The 19,356-nt window shown below is 37.9% G+C and overlaps 1 non-coding gene across 1 annotated transcript; it reads right to left on the reverse strand.

The window, feature by feature from the left end:
* Nucleotides 1-14,325: 14,325 nt before the first annotated feature.
* MIR8873A (microRNA mir-8873a) lies at nt 14,326-14,456 on the reverse strand. Its single transcript, NR_128829.1, has one exon. It is a non-coding gene; the product is annotated as a microRNA mir-8873a (primary transcript).
* Nucleotides 14,457-19,356: the final 4,900 nt, after the last annotated feature.

The following is a 19,356-nucleotide window of genomic DNA, read 5'->3' on the forward strand; positions in this document are numbered from 1 at the left end:
GATAGTTCTAAGCTATCAGTCTGTCTTTCAAGAATACATCTTCTCACTGTCTCATGGTGATAGTACATCAGTACGCACAAGTCTCCTGCAATCGAAACCTCACTGTATGTATGTACTGTATACTAAAGACAAAATAAACATTACTAATGCCAAATGAAATATGCTCCTTAACCTATAAAGCTATTGCTCCACATACTAGAGAATATCAGAAGATTTATATTAAGTGTTGTCTGTAGCACATAAAATGCTGAAAGAACATTAAAAAATCATTTTTGGTTTGTGCAAATGGGGCAGAATTTCTTGGATCAAGTGACATCTAAACAGAGTCTATAAGGGCGATTACAACTTTAAATAACACCTAGACACAGGAAATACAAGAAAGCAAAAGAAATAAGCAAATGAACAGAAGTGAGAAGTCATTAAATCTTTCAGGGACCAGCAAGTAAAAAATCTAACTGCAGGCTCTAGCATCTGAAGTAAAACTTTCTCCAATTTCCTTATTAAAGATTAAGAGCAAAGATTTCTCTCAGCTTCACAGATACCTCTTCCTATATGTCTCACTGGCTTTAAGATTCTGATGTCTTTATCAATATTCTCTTTTGGTATTTTTTGCCATATCTAATTCAAATAAAGACACAACTAGCCATACTTAGTATGGTGTAATTTTTCTTTTCCAGCATTCATTTTTTTTAGATTTCTTTTTCTCAAAATATGCTTACTTCTATAATATTGCTATCTCTATAAGATCAATGCTTTTAAATCTCCTTATTTCAAGACAGGAGTAGTGACATGAATACTCATTTGCTAAAGGACCACATTACACCTGGTTGTGGGAAGCCTACTGTTTTACCTAACCATTAAGAAGGGTTACCTTCCAGAAATCCAGGCCTCTGGCATCCCTGAAGACCTACAAAAAATAATCGAGAAGTACAACACTTCTTCCAATGGTGGTGGTGAGGTGGCAGCTGAGGGGTGGAGAAGGAATCCTTAGATTTTACTCTGCTGAACAGTTTGGCTCCACATTCCAGAATAAGATCCTGTATTGTCTTACATAACCAAAAGCCTACCTAAGTGAACTTCCCAAAGCAGCATTTTGTCCTCAAAAAGGTGACTTCAGATTCTACCTCTAGAAATGCAAGAAAACTTCTACAAATTTAGTCAAAAACTTTCCAACAAACAGAAGTCCAGGACCAGATGGCTTCTCTGATGAATTCTACCAAATATTTTAAAAAGAACTAATCTTCATCTTTCCCAAACTCTTCCAAAAGACAAAAGAAAGGGAATACTTGCAAATTCTTTTTACAAGGCCAGCATTGCCCTGATACCAAAACCAGAAAAAGACACAAGAAAATAAAATTACAGGGCCAATATCTTTGATGAACACAGATGCAAAAATCCTAAATAAAAATATTAGCAAAGCAAATTCCAACAATACATTAAAAGGATCATACACCATGATCAAGGAGGTATATTATTCTAGGGATGCAAGAACAGTTCAACATCCACAAATCAACATCATACGCTTTAACAAAATGAAGAATAAAAACCATATGAGCGTCTCAACAGATGCAGAAAAAGCATTTGACAAAATTCAACATTTATTTAGGATAAAAATTCTCACTAATGTGGTTATAGAGGGAATGTACCTGAACATAATAAGGGCCACATAGGACAAGACCACAGCTAACATTACACTCAGTGGTGAAAAACTGAAAGCTTCTCTTTTAAGGTCAGGAACAAAAAAAGGGCCCACTCTTGCTACTTTTATTCAACATAGTATTGGAAGCCCTGGCCAGAGCAATTAGGCAAGAAAAAGAAATACAAAGCATCCAAATGAGAAAGAAAGAAATAAAACTGTCTCTATTTACAGATGACATACAATATATAGAAAACCCTAATACTCCACCAAAAACTTTTAGAATAAATTCAATAAAGTGAATACAAAAATTAATTAAGAATTAATTAAGAAAATAATCCCATTTACAATTGCATCAAAAAGTATAAAATACCTAGGATAAATCTAATAAATCTAACCGAAAGACTGGCAGACTGAAAACTCTAAGACACTGGTGAAAGAAACCAAACAAGACACAAATAAAACTGAAAAGATAATCCATGCTCATGAACTGGAAGAATACTGTTAAGATAACCATCTACGAAAAGCAATCTCAGAGTCAATGCAATCCCTATCAAAATTCTAGTCACATTTTTCACAGAAAGAACCAAGAGTGCTAAAATTTGTATGGAACCACAAAATACCCTGGATAACCAAAGCAATCCTCAAAAAGAATAAATGATGGAAGCATCACACTTCCTGATTTCTAACTATCAAAAAGCTATAGTAATCAGTACAATATGGTATCTACATAAAAACAGATATATAAATCAATGGAATAGAGAGCCCTGAAATAAACCCATGCATATATGGTCATTTAATTTACAACAAAGGAGCCAAGAATATACAGGGGAGAAAGGATAGTCTCCTCAATAAATGGTGCTGGGAAACCTGAATAGCCAGCCACACGCAGAACAATGAAACTGTAAGCACTTTCATACATCACTCACAAAAATAAGCTTAATGGATTAAATATTTGATCATAAAACCTAAAACCATAAATCTCCTAGAAGAGAAGTAAGCTCCTTACCATTAGTCTTGGTAATATTTTGAATTTTTACCAAAGCAAAGGCAACAAATGCAAAAATAAACAATTGAGGCTACATCAAACTAAAAAGCTTCTGCAAGGCAAAGGAAAACCATCAACAAAATGAAATAACGTATGAAATAGGGGAACATATTTGTAAATCATACAGCTGTTAAGAGATTAATATCCAAAATATATAAAGAACTCATACAACTCAACAACAAAATAAACCATCTGAGTAAAAACCAGGTAAAGTACTTGGACAAAATTTTTCCAAAAAAGACAGTATAATAGCCAACAGGTACATGAAAAGGTGTTCAATATTACTAACCATCAGGGAAAAGCAAATCAAAGCCACAATGATGTATCAACTCACAGCTGTTAGAATGGCTATTATCCAAAAGAGATAGCTAATGCTGATGAAGATATGGAGAAAAGACTACTTCTGCACTGTCCATGAGAATTTAAATTGGTGCAGCAACAATGGAAGACAATTTGGAGATGTCTCAAAAAAGTAAACATAGAACTATCATATGATCCAACAGTTCCACTTCCGAGTATTTATCTGAAAGAAATAAAACCATTAACTCAAAGAGATTATCTGTATCCCTATGCTCACAGCAACATTATTTACAATAGCCAAGACACAGAAACTTCTTGCAGGACTTCTATATATAAAAAACATTGAGGTTAGTTCCCCCCCCCCCATGTAATTATGACTTGCATTTTATTATAGATTTTATTTTAGTATTTTAACGATTTTATTTGAGAGCTTGTGTGTGTGTATGCAAGGAGGGGAAGGGAGATAGTGCATGAGCAAAAGGGGAAAGGGCAGAGGGAGGAGGAGAAGCAGGTTCCCCATTGAGCAGGGAGCCAGACTTGGGGCTTGATCCCAGGACACCAGGATCATGATCTCAGGTAAAAGTAGATGCTTAACTGACTGAGCCACCCAGGTGCCCCTCATTACAGATTTTTAAATAAATATTTTATTTATGGAAGACTTGAAGTTTTGTTGCTGAACTTTGGAACTCCATCGAACCTGGTTTGATAACTACACTGTGGTATGTGGAAGAAATGTCATTATAAACTACATTTTGGGTTTGGAGGATTTTATTTTTTAGATGATTTATTAGTTTAGTAAAAAAGCTCATGTTAATAAAAATGTATTTTCTGGTTTCTTTAGGATCTGGCTTGTTTGAGGTTGACAGTATTTCCACAGATATCTTCATTTCAAAAGAACACATTGATTGAAAAAAGATTTTGGGATATAACATATGTTAAGAAACGAATGAGAATTAAAGACTGAGCTAATATTTTAATTAAACATAAATATATCATGGAAACAAACAAAAGTAGCTGTCACTTTTTTGAAATCAGTTTTCCTGGAAAAAAAAATTGTAGAATCCTATTTAGCGATGCAAACACATTAAGTATATTTTACTTATTCCTACAACATGAGTTTTCATTTTTCCAAAAAATTCTTCTTAATCTGAAGATAGGAGTATAGTAACCTCACTTATCAGGACCTGTGATATGTTTACAGAACCTAAATTCCAGAATGGATTCTTAAAAAGATCTTTCAGCCTGAATTCTTTACTTTGGTCATGCCTTTCCTTTCAGTGTTTCTGTGGAGTGTCTCCTCCTCAGTCATAAATGACCTTGTAGTGTGAAATTTAGGAGTCTCCTAACAGACTTTTATTTGGTCAGAGAAATCAGCTGTGTGAACAGGGTGGCTGAGCCTAGCCCTGCAAGAGTGTGTTTACCTTCCCCAAAAAAACAACTATGACCTTAAAGAGGATCTGCACAAGGAAAACACTATATAGGTTTGTTTCCAAGTTCACTTTTTGGAAGTTACTATGCATATATACTTTATAAACCAATTTATATAGAATATATAGGAACTATGTACATTGCCTACAAATAAGTATGATGCTATCACACAGATCATTCAGTGAGGTTTTAGTTGTCTTTTTCCTTCCTTCTCTCCCTTTCCCTTGCTTAATACATATCCCTCTATATTTTTCTCCATATCATATTAACACAAATACAGAAGTTTTATTAATAATAACAGAATTAGAATATATACACATTCCTGCAATTTGATCTTCACACTCAACACCTCTCGAAATTTCCCCCCAGACATAGGACACAGCTCTAGTGCTTCTATTTCATGGCTGCAGATGGTCTGCACATACCATAGCTTATTCAGCCATATCTTGATTAACAGTCATTACCTTTGCTTTCTATGTGTCTCTGCAAGCAATGGCACAATAAAACGTTCTCTTGCATCACTTAGCATGTTGGCAGGTTTTTCCAAGACAGTCACACAAGTGGAATTGAAGTCTAAGGATGTATGTGTGCATGTGATACATACTGGTATATATGCACACTGTGTAAAAGACTCTCTTAACTGATGATGCTAGATTGCTCTCCCAAAAAGCCATATCAAATTATGCTGCCATCTTTCCTCCACATCCCTACTGCAACCAAAAGGAGTAGCTTTTTAATTTTGCCTGGCCTAGATATCACTTTATTTTGAATTTTTCTTCTGACCAGTGACTACTAGTGAATCTTAGCCACTTTCCATGTTGGTGACCATTTATATTTGCTTCTTTATTATTTGATTAATCAGATTTACCCACTTACCTTTGTTTTTTTTTTTTTTTTTTTTAAGATTTATTTATTCAGAGAGCGCGCGAGAGAGGCAGAGACAAAGGCAGAGGGAGAAGCAGGCATCACACAGAGAGCCTGATGTGGGAGACTCGATCCAGGATCTCCAGGATCACACCCCGGGCTGCAGACGGCGCTAAAGCGCTGCGCCACTGGGGCTGCCTCTTAATTTGTTTTCTTAATGTCAATTTGTAAATGTCACTTGAATCACAGATAGCTTTCTAAATATATTTTTCTATTTTAGCCTGAAAATGTTAAGATTTCATATCATTAAATGTGCTGCCACTTATTTCATAATTTCCAAGTTTCCAATCTTGTTTAAAAAGATCTCCCTGGTTTGTGGGGGGTGAAGGGGGGGGGGGTATGAATCCCTATAGAAATCGGTATGGAGAACGAAAGGGACCAAATTTCATTACTTCTGACAAGTTGGGCTTAAAGCATGGAGTTCTAAAGGTCAGTGGGCTTGGCTCAAATACAGCCAGGACACACTGAACTGCTCTCAGAAAGAAGACAAGCAAACAAAAAAAAAAAAAAAAAAAGAAAGAAGACAAGCAAACAGTCCATGGACATAAAGACTGAAAAAGCAACCTGAGGAGTACCTGGGGCACACAGTGGGAAGATTATTTGCTCATCTTGGAGCATGTATCAGAGAGACAGCATTCACAGAGAGATCTCCAGGAACAAAGGAACTAGAAGGCCCCATTTCCCTCCCCCACCCTCAGCATAAGCAGCAGTCACCTACAGGAACCAGAGCAGCTCCTACACTTGGTACCTAACTTGCTTACACCAAGCCCTGCCCCTCTCCATGCACAGTGAAACCATCCTTCCCAGTCACACTCACCTCAGTCCCAGCAGAGCAGGTCCTCCTCCCCTCAGAAGGCATAGGTGACTTACCTAACACAGAGAAACAGGCACAGGAACTCAGAAAAAAAATGAGAAGACAGAGAAATTTATTCCAAATGAAAGAACAGGACAAGGCCATGACCAGAGATCTAAACAGAACAGATATAAGTAACATGTCTGATGGAATATTTAAAGCAATGATCATAGGGATATTCACTGGACTTCAGGAAAGAGTGGAAGACATCAGTGAAAACCTTAACAAAAGTTTAAAAAAAAAAAACCCATCAGAGAGTTAAAAAAAAAAAAAAAAACTCAGAGATGAAGAGTGGAAACACACTTGATGCGGTGAACAGCAGGCTGGAAGAAGCAGAGTGATGAATTAATGACCTAGAAGACAGAGTATTGGAAAGTAATCAAGTTCAACAACACACACGCACGCACACACAAAATAAGGACTTAGGAAACTTGGTGACTCCATCAAATGTACTAACATTCATATTATAGGGAATCCCAGAAGAAAGAAAGGAGCAAAAAATTTGAAGAAATAGCTGAAAACCTCCATAATCTGGGAAAGGAAATAGAAATACAAATACAGGAGGCATAAAGAACCCCCAACAAAATCAACAAAAGCAGATCCACACTATGACATACTGTAATTAAACTGGCAAAATACTGTGATGAAGAAAAAAAATTTAAAGCAGAAAGACAAAAGACAATAACCTACAAGGGAAACCTCATAAGGCAATCAGAGAATTTTCCAGCAGAAACTTACCAAGCCAGAGAGAATGGCATGATATATTCAGAGTGCTGAATGGGAAACTGCAGCCAAAAATACTCTATCCAGCAAGGCTAGCATTAAGAATGGAATGAAAAACATAGAGTTTCCCAAACAAAAACAGTTCATGACCACTAAACTAGCCCTCCAAGAAAGATTCTGACTGAAAAGGAGAGATCAAAATAACCGAATGTGGGTGGGAAACACAAAAGCAGTAAAAATGAATATTTATGTAAAAAAATCAGTCAAGGAACTTACAAAATAAAAAGCCATAAAATATAAAAACATATACCTAAAATGTGCAGAGGAGTAAAAAATGGGCTCAAATGTAAACAAACAACTTAATACAGACTGCTATATGCATCAGATCCTATATAACAAACCTAATGGTAATCACGTTTCAAAAATCATTAATAAATATGCACAGAATTGGGGTCCCTGAATGGCTCAGCGGTTTAGTGCCTGCCTTCGGCCCAGGGCGTGATCCTGGAGTCCCAGGATTGAGTCCCACATTGGGCTCCCTGCATGGAGCCTGCTTCTCCCTCTGCCTGTGTCTCTGCCTCTCTATCATGAATAAATAAATAAAATATTAAAAATAAATAAATAAATATGCACAGAATAAAGAGAAAGACACCCAAATATAATTCTAAAGAAAATCAGCAAATCATGAAAGAAAGACAAGGATCAAAGAAAGTGTGCAGAAACAACCAAAACAAAATGACAATACATACCTATCAACAACTACTTTGAATGTACATGGACTAAATGCTCCAAACAAAAGACATACAATCACAGAATAGATTTAAAAAGAGAGAGACAGAAGAAGACCTATCTTCTCTCTACAAGAGATTCATTTTAGATGTAAAGACAACTGCAGATTTAAAGTGAGGAGATAGAGAAATATTTATCATGCAAACAGATGTCAAAATAAAGCCAGGGTAGCAATACTCACATTGGACAAAACAGACTTTAAAACAACAATTTAACAAAAGACAAAGGAAAACCCTATATAATAATAAAGATGAAAACAATCCAACAAGAACTAACAATTATAAATATTTTTGCACCCAACGCAGGAGCACCCAAATACATAAAACAGTTAGTAACATACATTAAGGAATTATTCCATAATAATAGTAGGGGATTTTAACACCCCCACTTAGATCAATGGATAGATAATCTGAACATAAAATCAACAAGAAAGCAATAGCTTTGAAAGACACACTGGAACAGATGGATTTAACTCCCACCAAACAAATGTCCAGGACCAGATGGCTTCAGAGGCAAATTCTATCAAACATGTATAGGAGAGTTAATACCTACTCTTCCCAAACTATTCCCCCTCCTCAAAAAAAGGGGGGGAAACTTCCAAATATATTCTATGAGGTCAGCATTACCCCAATACCAAAACCAGATAAAGACACCACACACACACAAAACAAACTACAAGCCATTATCTGATGAACACAGATGCAAAAATCCTCAACAAAATACCAACAAACCGAATCCAAAAATACATTTAAAAAATTCACACAATCAAGTGGGATTTAGTCCCAGGTTGCAAGGGTAGTCCAATTTTCACAAACCAATTGGATATATTCTATCAGTAAGAACCAAATAATCATTTCAATAGATACAAAAGCATTTAACAAAGTACAGCATCCATACATGATGAAAATTCTCAACAAAGCAAATTGAGATAAACCATACCTCAACATAATAAAGGCCATACATGAAAACCCTACAGCAAGTATCATCCTTAATTGGAAAAAATTGAGAGCTTTTCCCCTAAGGTCAAGGACAAAACAAGGATGTCCATTCTCACCACTCTTCAACACAGTACTGGAAGACCTACCCACAGTAATTAGACAACAAAAAGAAATAAAACATACCCAAATCAGGCAGGAAGAAGTAAAACTTTCACTATTGCAAATGATAGGATACTCTATAGAGAAAACCCAAAAGCCTCTACCAAAAATCTGCTAGAACTGAAAAATGAATCCAGTAAACTCACAGGAAAATCAATCTAAAGAAATCTTTTTCATTTGTATATGCCAATAACAAAACAGTAGAAAGAGGGCGGCCTGGGTGGCTCAGCAATTTAGTGCCGCCTTCAGGCTGGGGCCTGATCCCGGAGACTCGGGATCGAGTCCCACGTTGGGCTCCCTGCATGGAGCCTGCTTCTCCCTCTGCCTGTGTCTCTGCCTCTCTCTCTGTGTCTCTCATTAATAAATAAATAAATAAATAAATAAATAAATAAACAAACAAACAAACTTAAAAAGAAAAAAGTAGAAAGAGAAATAAAGCAGTACGTTTTACAATTGCACCAAAAATAATAAAATAGCTAGGGATAAACCTAACCAAAGTAGCAAAAGACCTATAACCTCTAAAAACTAGGTACAGTGACAAAAGAAATTAAAAACAACACAAAAGAAATGAAAAGACATCCCATGCTCATGGACTGGAAGAACAAATATTGTTAAAATATCTACACTAGGGACACCTGGGTGGCTCAGCGGTTAAGCATCTGCCTTCGGCTTAGGGTGTGATCCCTGAGTCCCAGGATTGAGTCCCACATCAGGCTCTCTGCATGAAGCTTGCTTTCCCTCTGCCTATGTCTCTGCCTCTGTCTCTCAGAGACAAACAAACAAACAAATAAATAAATCTTCCAATGGGAAAGAGACAGTCTCTTCAAAAAATGGTGTTGGGAAAACTGGACAGCAGTATGCAAAAGAATGCAACTGGACCACTTTCTTACATCATACACAAAAACTCAAAATGGATGAAAGGCCTAAATGTGAGGCTTGAAACCATTAAAAAAATCCTAAAAAGAGAATACAGGCAGTAACTTGTTTGGCATTGGCTATAGCAATTTTTTTCTAGATCTGTTTCCTAGCGCAAGGGAAATAAAAGCAAAAAATAAACTATTTGGACTACATCATAATAAAAACCTTCTGCACAGAAAAGGAAACAATAAAACAAAAAAGCAACCTACTGAATGGGAGAAGAAATTTGCAAATGACAAATCTAATAAATAGTATCCAAAATATATAATGAACTTATATAACTCAACATCAAAAAAATAAACAATCCAAAAAAAAAATAAAAAAAAAATAAATAAACAATCCAAGCAAAAAATAGGCAGAAGACACGATCAGACATTTCTTCAAAGAACACATCCAGATGGCCATAACACGTGAAAAGATGCTCATCATCACCACTGGAAAAACACAAATCAAAACTACAGTACGGGGATCCCTGGGTGGCGCAGCGGTTTGGCGCCTGCCTTTGGCCCAGGGCGCGATCCTGGAGACCCGGGATCGAATCCCACATCGGGCTCCCGGTGCATGGAGCCTGCTTCTCCCTCTGCCTGTGTCTCTGCCTCTCTCTCTCTCTGTGTGACTGTCATAAATAAATAAAAAAATATTAAAAAAAAAAAAAAAACTACAGTACGATACCACCTCTCACCTGTCACAGGGCTAAAACAAAAAACACAAGAGACAACAGGTATTGGCAAGGATGTGGAGAAAAAGGAACCCTCTTGCACTGTTGGTGGGAATTCAAACTGGTGCAGCCATTGTGGAAAACCACATAGAAGGTCCTTAGTAGTTAAAAATAGAACTACCTTATAATACAGTAATCACACTCGTGGATATGTACCAAAGAATACAAAAAAAACCCCACTAACTCAAAGGGATACATGCACCCCTATGTTTACTGCAATATGTATAATAGCCAAATTCTAGAAACAGCCCAAGTGTCCATCAATTCATGAAGCAGTTATATACATAATGAAATATTATTCAGCCATAAAAAAAGAATTAAATCCTGTCATTTGCAACAAAAAGTATAATGCTAAGCAAAAGAGGCAAATACCATATGATTTCACTCATATGGTGAATTTAAGAAACAAAACAAATGAGCAAAAAGGGGAAAAAAAAAGGGAGAAAGGCAATCCAAGACACAGACACATAACATTAGAGAAATAATGGTTACCAGAAGGGAGGTGGAAGGTGGGTTAAATAGGCAATGCAGATTAAGACATGCACTGCTGCAATGAGCACTAGGTGATATATGCATCCTTGTACTGTACATCTAACCCTAACAGAATACTGTGTTAACTGGAATTTTAAAAAATAAAAAGATCTCCCTATTTTATCCTACTTCATACATAGGTCTCTGAGATCATCCCATATAACTGCTGTCTTTTAACATGTAATTTTTCAATCTAGAATTTGCTCATAAGATTTTTAAAATATTTTTAAGTACCTAATTTGATTTTCTTCCAGATGGGTGGTTATACCACCATCACTGATATATACTACATTTTCATGTATGCTTCTATCTAAACCTGTCTTCCTTTGACCTGTTTTTTACTATTCCAGCACTAAAACTATACAGATAAAGTACATGCTTTTATACAAAAATGGCAAACTCTTCTTCAATCCTTTTGATTCTGTTCTTGACCATGTTTCAGGCATTTATTCTTTCACATATACTTTAAAATCATTTTGATCAAATCTATACTTAAAGGTGTATGCAAGTTTTCCACTTCCTAAAGGTTGATTCTGATCATTTCTAATCAGCCAGAAAATGATTCCTCTTAATTTTGAAATCTTTAATCTGTGATTTTGTTACAATAAACTTGTAGTACTCTTTTCTTACAATTAAGACTCTTCTGTGTATGTGACTGCATCTTTTTTGTTTCCACTACTACTTTTATTCTTTTTTCATCAGTATCATGAAGGAGATCTTCATTTTGTTAGTCTTCTCAAAGAACTGGGATTTAGATTTATGTATCTTTTCTACTTTGTGTTTTCCATTAATTTCACCTTTTAACTATTAATTCCTTCTTATAGGTTTATTTCAGTTTATAGGTATCCTAAATGCTTAGAATTGGATATAAAGCACAGGACTTGAATATACATTTCTCCAGATAAACTCACTAAGCACATGAAAATATGTTCAACATCATCAAATCATTAGGAAACTGGAAATCACAGCTATAATGAGATAGTATATCTCAAAACTCTTAGGATGGCTACCATCAAAAGTATTGGCCAGGATGTGGAGAAATTGGAGTGCTTGTGTACTACTGGAGGGAATGTAAAATGGTACAGCACATATAGAAAACAGAATGGTGAGCAACTCCAGTGCCTTAGCGGTTTAGCGCCGCTTTCAGCCAAGGGCGTGATCCTGGAGACCCAGGATCAAGTCCCGCATCCGGCTCCCTGCATGGAGCCTGCTTCTCCCTCTGCCTGTCTGTCTCTCTCCTTGTTTCTCTCTCTCTCTCTCTCTCTCTCTCTCTCTCTCTCTGGCTCTGGCTCTAATAAATAAAATCTTAAATTCAAAAAAAGAAAAAACGGTGATTCCTCAAAAAATTAAAAATAGGATTTTAATACTCCCAACAATGTCACCGCTGGAATTTTAAAAATTCCAGAAAAGAACTAAAGGCAGGATCTTAAAGAGATATTTGTACACTCATATTCTTAGTAGTATTCACAATAGCCACAATCCAAGTACTCATCAAGGGATAAAAGGATAAACAAATGTCAGGGGAGGGTGTATGTCTAAAACATTTAATGAAATATTCCATCTTAAAAAGAAATTCTTAAAAAAATAATAATAAATTCCAGGGGCACCTGGGTGGCTCAGTTGGTTAAGCGTCTACCTTCACCTCAGGTCAAGATCCCAGGGTTCTGGGATTGAGCCCCACACAGGGCTCCCTGATTAGCAGGAAGTCAGCTTGCCCCCACTCCCCGATTTGTGCTCTCTCTCAAAATCTTTTTTAAAATATTCCGAAATATGATACTACATTGATGAACCTTGAGAACATTATACTAAATGAAATAAGCTAGATGTAGTAAGATGATCCCACCTAAATGAGGTACTTTGCGTAGTCGAGTTCAGAGACTGAAAAGTAAATGGTGGCTGCAAGAGGCTGGGGGAGATAAAAGGAGTTCTAGAAATTGATTGCACAATGTGAATGTACTTAACACTACTGAACAGTACACTAAAAAATGGTCAAGATGGTAAAACTTATGGCATGTGTATCTTACAATTTCTTTTAAAAAATTTTTTCGTGGTTAAGTTCTTCTTTCTAGTCATTTTGCTCAGTGCAGAGTGACTAAAAACGAGTTGTACTTGTTAGAAGCTCAAACTCTTCTCTCTGTAGCATTCCAGCTGTTCTCTCTTTAAATCTCAGGTCGAGGGCAGCCCAGGTGGCTCAGCGGTTTAGTGCCGCCTTGAACCCAGGGCCTGATCCTGGACCTAGGATCGAGTCCCACGTCAGGCTCCCTGCATGCACCTGCTTCTCCCTCTGCCTGTGTCTCTGTGTCTCTCTCTCTCTGTGTCTCTTGTGAATAAATAAAATCTTTACAAAAAATAAATTAATAAATCTCAGGTCAAATTCATAAGTTTTCAGGATGATTTGAAAGTTATCTAGGTAAGTTGGTAGGGACAGATGACTTGGGGACCCTACTCCTCCTCTGCCATCTTACCCCGCCCCTTACTAAAAAATTTTTTTCAATTGCTAAAAATCTTTTCAATTGAATATGCAGGTATGGAGAATTTTTTAAATTTGTTTTAATACTGAATACATTTAATTCTATAGATTTTTTCCCTTACATATAGTTTGCATTGTGCTCTATAGGCTTTGGTAGGCAGTGTTCTTTGACCGAAATTCATTAAAATTCACACACATTTCTAATTCTTTTGTTGAGAGAGTGATCTGGTAACTACCCATCTTCACCACCATATCCTCCTTCATAAATGCAAGATTTTACCAATTCATAATGTTTGCTATAATAATGCTGAGTGCTTTCAACCAAAGTTTCAACTAACCTGATATCAATATTGCCATTCCTCTTTTGATCTTTGTATGGTATCTTCTTGCACATCTCTTTATTTCCATCTTTAACAATTGGGTTTAAGTGTTACTTATAGGGAGGCGGGGCAAGATGGTGGAGGAGTAGGGGTCCTTAACTCACCCAGCCCCACCAACTTACCTAGATAACTTTCAAACCATCCTGAACACCTACGAATTTGACCTGAGATTTAAAGAGAGAACAGCTGGAACACTACAGAGAGAAAGGTTTTTGCTTCTAACAAGGTAGGAAGGGGGGGGGGGGATGTTAAAGGATCAAGTGGGGGAGAGGGCCCCTGAGGAGCCATGCTAAGGCTGGGCAGTGAAAGCCTCTGGGACAGGAAAGCCCAGCCTCGGAGAGCAGAACTTTAAAAATCCACACTGGATTCTTCCCAGACAGGCTAACTAAGCAGGGAAATTGAGCAGAATCACAGGAGGGGCAGTGGAGTCTCCAGTCTCCTGGAGTCACTAACAGAGGAAGTGCACACCCCAGGGGAGAGTGCACCACAGACTGTGGGCCCAAAGGGGTAAAGGGCTGGAGCACTCACCTGGCAGGGCCTCAGGGAGAAGCCAGTGGGTTAGGCGGCAGCTCCAGGAGTGGAGGCTACACCCCACTGCCTTCAGGAGCCATGGCCCCGGAAACACGATTCCAGCAGCACAGGCCCCGGATCCCAGGGCGCTGGGCAGATACAGCCCAGGATCCTGCACTCCCCTCCCAGGACAGGCGGAGGCAAGGAGGGCACAGGGCAGCAAGGATGCTCCTCTCACTGGGCACCCCCAAGCTGTGCAGATCAGCACCCTCCACCCCTGGAGCACCCAGGCCACTGTGAACTCGGAGACTGTGGTTGTTACTGGGGGGGAGATGACTCCAGAGCTGGAGAGCTGGCCACCGTCAGTGTTGTTGTTCCTCCTGGTTTCACCCTGTTCCTGGGGCAGAACAGGGCCCCCAGGGAGCAGAGGCCTCACAAGATAAATAGCTCCCACTGAGCCGTGCATCTGGCAGGGAGTGGGGCAGCTCCCCCAGGTACACACACCTGAGAATCAGCACAGCAGGCCCCTCCCCCAGAAGACCAGCTGGAAGAACAGGGGAAGAGCAAGTTCTTGACCAATCAGCACTGGAAAGCTCCGGCGGAAGTCTAGGTATTTACAGTATTTGGAACCAGAAGATACTCCCCCTTTTTTTTTCTTTCCTTTTGCCAGTATAACTTGTTTTTATATTAGACTGTAAATTTCCAATTTTTTTCCTTTTCCCACCTTAACTACAATACCTCCTCTTCATTTTTAAGATTCTTCCTTTATGACTATCATATTTCTACAATTACAGGACCTAGATATATTTTCCACTTCTAGATTCTCTTCAACATACTCAACTTAATTTGGGGACATATACAAGATATTTTGTTTTGTTTTTTCTTTTCTCTGCCTCATTTTGTTCTACAATGGCAGAAGTTAATACCTTCTAAAACATGACCAGCATGCACCCAGAACCAAGTGGCATACCATGCTGGTTCATTCTCTGAGATTCCTCATTCTCATTCTGCCCCCCTCTTTTACCTCATTTATGTTTTGGTGGTCAGTGTTGGGGCCCTCTACAAATACTTCTGATTTATATAAATTTGGGACAGAGCATCTTCTAATATACAGAACTTAATATATTCAGAAACAGAGGATCACCCTCTAGAACCCCTCAGATAGACTACATTCTCCCTCCACTACAACTTCATCACTAACACCATCTCCCAGTCTCCCCCCACTTTTTTTTTCTTTTCTTTTCTTTTTCTCTTCTTTAGGATTCCTGGCCTTTTATTTTTTACTACTTTCTTTTAAAATTCGTTTTTCACTTTAGTGGTCCTTTTATATTTCATTCTGATCTTTGTTTTCAATTTCTGGTTTCTGACCTTGGCAGAATCATCTAGGGTGAAATTTACTTAGGTCGTGGTTGATATTCTTGATGCAGCCCACTCATACAGACCCTCTACACTGAGCAAAATGACTAGAAGGAAGAACTCACCACAAAACAAAGAATCAGAAACAGTACTCTCTGCCACAGAGTTACAGAATTCAGATTACAACTTGATGTCACGAAGCCAATTCAGAAGCACAATTATAAAGATACTGGTGGCTCTGGAAAAAAGCATAAAGGATTCAAGAGACTTCATGACTGCAGAATTTAGATCTAATCAGGTCAAAATTAAAAATCAATTAAATGACATGTAATCCAAACAGGAGGTCTGAACAACAAGGGTTAATGAGGTAGAAGAATGAATGAGTGACATAGAAGACAAGTTGATGGCAAGGAAGGAAGCCGAGGAAAAAAGAGAAAAACAATGAAAAGACCATGAGAAAAGGCTAAGGGAAATAAATGACAGCCTCAGAAGGAAAAATCTAGGTATAATTGGGGTTCCAGAGGGCGCCAAGAGGGGCAGAGGGCCAGAAAGCATATTTGAACAAATCATAGCTGATAACTTTGCTAATTGGTGGAGGAAAACAGGCAATCAGATCCGGGAGTTAGAGAGGTCCCCCCCCCAAAAAAATCAATAAAACCACTCAACACCTCGACATTTAATGGTGAAACTTGCAAATTCCAAAGATAAAGAGAAAATCCTCAAAGCAGCAAGAGACAAGAGCTCCCTAACTTATATGGGGAGAAATATTAGATTAACAGCAGACCTCTCCACAGAGACCTGGCAGGCCAGAAAGGACTGGCAGGATATATTCAGGGTCCTAAATGAGAAGAACATGCAGCCAAGAATACTTTATCCAACAATGCTCTCATTCAGAATAGGAGAGATAAAGAGTTTCCAAGATAGGCAGAAACTGAAAGAATATGACCACCAAAACAGCTCTGCAAGAAATATTAAGGGGGATTCTGTAAAAGAAAGAGGAAGCCCAAAGAAATAATCCACAAAAACAGGGACTGAATAGGTATTATGATGACACTAAATTCATATCTTTCAATAGTAACTTTGAACGTGAATGGGCTTAATGATCCCATCAAAAGATGGAGAGTTTCAGACTGGATAATAAAGCAAGACCCATCTATTTGCTGTCCACAAGAGACTCATTTGAGGCCTAAGGACACCTACAGCCTGAAAATGAAAGACTGGAAAACCATTTACCATTCAAATGCTCCTCAAAAAGAAGAGGTAGCAATCCTCATAACAGATAAATTGAAGTTTATCCCAAAGACTGTAGTAAGAGATGAAGAGGGACACTATATCATACTTAAAGGATCTATCCAACAAGAGGACCTAACAATCATGAATATTTATGCCCCGAATGTGGCAGCTGCCAAGTATATCAATCAATTAATAACCAAAGTAAAGACATACTTAGATAATAATACACTAATACTGGGAGACTTCAACAGGGCACTTTCTGCAAATGACAGATATTTTGCACAACATCTCCAAAGAAGCAAGAGCTTTAAATGATATACTGGACCAGATGGATTTCACAGATATTTACAGAACTTTATATCCAAACGCAACGGAATACACATACTTCTCAAGTGTACATGGAACTTTCTCCAGAATAGATCACATACTGGGTCACAAATCGGGTCTGAACTGATACCAAAAGATTGGGATTGTCCCCTGCATGTTTTCAGACCATAATGCCTTGAAACTTGAACTCAATCACAAGAAGAAATTCGGAAGAAACTCAAACACGTAGAACTTAAAGAGCATCCTGCTAAAAGATGAAAGGGTCAACCAGGAAATCAGAGAATTAAAAAGATTCATGGCAACTAATGAAAAAGAAGATACAACCATTCCAAATCTTTGGGATACAGCAAAAGCAGTCCTAAGAGGGAAATACATTGCAATACAAGCATCCCTCAAAAAATTGGAAAACACTTATACACAAGCTAACCTCGCACCTAAAGAAACTGGAGAAAGAACAGCAAATAAAACCTACACCAAGCAGAAGAGAGTTAATAAAGATTCGAGCAGAACTCAATGAAATAAAGACCAGAAGAACTGTATAACAGATAAAACCAGGAGTTGATTCTTTGAAAGAATAAAATAAACCATTAGCCAGCCTTATTAAAAAACAAAAGAGAAAAGACTCATATTAATAAAATCACAAATGAAAAAGGAGAGATCACAATCAATACCAAGGAAATACACTTTTAAAAACATATTATGAGCAGCTATACACCAATAAATTAGGCAATCTAGAAGAAATTGATACATTTCTGGAAAACCACAACTACCAAAACTGGAACAGGAAAAAAACAGAAAACCTGAACAGGCCAATAATGAGGTAGGAAATTGAAGCAGTCATCCAAAACCTCCCAAGACACAAAAGTCCAGGGCCAAATGGCTTCCCAGGGGAATTCTATCAAACGTTTAGAGAAGGGCAGCCTGGGTGGCTCAGCGGTTTAGTGTCACCTTCCGCCCATGGTGCGATCTTGGAGACCCAGGGTCAAGTGCCCCATTGGGCTCCCTGCATGGAGCCTGCTTCTGCCTCTGCCTGTGTCTCTGTTTCTCATGAATAAATAAATAAAATATTTAAAAAAAAAAGTTTAAAAAAGAAACAATACCTATTCTACTAAAGCTGTTCCAAAAGATAGAAAGGGATGGAATACTTCGAAACTTGTCTTATGAGGCCACCATCAGCTTAATTCCAAAACGAGACAAAGACCCCACAAAAAGGAGAATTATAGACCAATATCTCTGATGAACACAGATGCAAAAATTCTCAACAATATACTAGCCAATAGGATCCAACAATACATTAAGAAGATTATTCACCATGACCAAGTGGGATTTATCCCCGGGATGCAAGGCTGGTTCAACACTCACAAAGCAATCAACGTGATAGATCATATCAAGAGGAAAAACAAGAACCATATGATTCTCTCAATAGATGCAGAGAAAGCATCAAAAAAGCAGCATCCATTCCTGATCAAAACTCTTCAGAGTGTAGGGATAGAGGGAACATTCCTTAGCATCTGAAAAGCCATCTACAAAAAGCCCACAGCAAAAATCATTCTCAATGGCGAACACTGGGAGCCTTTCCCCTAAGATCAGGAACAAGACAGGGATGTCCACTCTTACCACTGCTATTCAACATAGTACTAGAAGTCCTAGCCTCAGCAATCAGACAATAAAAAGAAATAAAAGGCATTCAAATGGGCAAAGAAGAAGTCAAACTCTCCCTCTTTGCAGATGACATGATACTGTACATAGAAAACCCAAAAGCCTCCACCCCAAGATTGCTAGAGCTCATACAGCAATTCGGCAGTGTGGCAGGATACAAAATCAATGCCCAGAAGTCAGTGGCATTTCTATACACTAACAATGAGACTGAAGAAAGAGAAATTAAGGAATCAATCCCATTTACAATTGCACCCAAAGCATCAGATACCTAGGAATAAACCTAACCAAAGAGGTAAAGGATCTATACCTTAAAAACTACAGAACGCTTCTGAAAGGAATTGAAGAAGACACAAAGAGATGGAAAAATATTCCAGGCTTATGGATTGGAAGAATTAATATTGTGAAAATGTCAACGCAACCCAGGGCAATTTACACATTCAATGCAATCCCTATCAA

The sequence above is a fragment of the Canis lupus genome, chromosome 6 (assembly GCF_011100685.1).
Source record: "Canis lupus familiaris isolate Mischka breed German Shepherd chromosome 6, alternate assembly UU_Cfam_GSD_1.0, whole genome shotgun sequence".
NCBI lineage: Eukaryota > Metazoa > Chordata > Mammalia > Carnivora > Canidae > Canis > Canis lupus.